Raw genomic sequence first — 1,443 nt, 5'->3', positions numbered from 1 at the left:
ATGTTTAAGTGCCATTTTAAAAGTATTAACTATATTTTCATTGTTATTGCGATAATATCGCATATAACAATTATTTTGGCCAAGGTAATTGTGACATGAAATTTTCCTATCATACCATGCCTAGTGCCTTGCTTTAGCACACAACATTGGTAGTTGTTAAGGGTTTGAACTGCATTACTTGTACAAAAGCACTCCCAAGGCTGTGAACTACAAGCGTAAAGTCAACTATCAGTCAGTTTTAAAGATTAAAATGTCCAATGACAAATGAAACTGAAGGCCACTTCACTAAAATAGTTTTTATGTAGTTTTATTTTCTATACTGTATGAATCAGTAAAGTGCATCAGGTGCAGCTATTTTACATGCAGTGATAACAGTGTGGTTCATGCATAACAGCATGCACTAAACTCAAAATAATAATTATACTTTATGCTCATTATTGATACACTTTACTGATTCATAACATCCATCAGCAAATTTTTATGCAAGTGGCTTCCTGTTCGTTTGTGACTAGAGGTCTGTGGTCACAAGCTTTAAACTGATGTTCTAAAGTGAGGCACATAATCCCCAAATATAACTGCCTACTGCACAGCAAGGCTCCATGGACTGTTGTTCATTAGATAAAGTAACTGAATATGCATTTATTTATATCAAAATCGTTTTTGAAAAAAAGTGAGAATAAAAGCTGTTCCTGACAGCCCCTTTGTAGATGAAGCGTGTAGCAGGAACAAGACTAATAAGCTGCTCTGCTATTATTCTAATGAGTAAATACATACTTGAAATGTGTTGAGCGGAATGTAAATATGATAATCTATGCCAAATAATGAAATCCCCGATTTGATCTGACCATTCAAATACAACCAAGCAAATCCTCCAGAGACTGCTTCAAAATCCACTGCTGTGGAAACTAGAATACTGCTGAGCATCTGCATAATTTGTGTGCTCTCTCCACTTTTAGTGTGCTCATGCACGCGCACACTCAGCCAATCACCCACTCTCCTTCCAAAGACACTCTTTGATCAGAAAGTGCCTCCAGTTGTCTGTGCAGAGCATTGTCACTTCTGGTAATAATCAGGGAGTGATTTGCATACGTTTTGTCTTCCATATACAGGACCTTTAATTTCAGAAGTGCGCTTTGCATACAGAATATATTTCTCAACTACTGTTACTGAAGGTCAAATTTGGCCCAGGGTTTTCAGAATTAATAGACCCCCCCCGTTAGGAACCCTTTTTGCTCTGTGCTCCAGTAACAGTTGAGCGAGCCTTGGTCATATGCTATGTGCTAGGCTACATTGAAAAGATAAAAGAGATATATCGTCACATAAGTTATTTAGCTAATGTTAGCAAAACACTAGCCAGCTAGCTAGCCAGTCTAAATCAATTTCTCGCTAGCATTTTACTACAGAGAAAAACGTATCTACATCATCGACATATAAAAGATGGAT

General features: G+C 37.1%; 1 protein-coding gene across 1 annotated transcript in view; it reads left to right on the top strand.

Moving 5' to 3' along the window:
* cblb (Cbl proto-oncogene B, E3 ubiquitin protein ligase) overlaps window positions 1-1,443 on the top strand; it is a gene marked incomplete in the record, with an annotated part of 76,550 nt that overhangs the window by 56,407 nt on the left and 18,700 nt on the right.

This window comes from Morone saxatilis, unplaced genomic scaffold (genome assembly GCF_004916995.1).
Source record: "Morone saxatilis isolate NCDOM2014 unplaced genomic scaffold, NCSU_SB_2.0 Contig20, whole genome shotgun sequence".
NCBI classification, from domain to species: Eukaryota; Metazoa; Chordata; class Actinopteri; family Moronidae; genus Morone; species Morone saxatilis.
The sequence above is the reverse complement of the archived record's forward strand: the minus strand, read 5'-3'. Positions and strand labels throughout refer to the sequence as shown.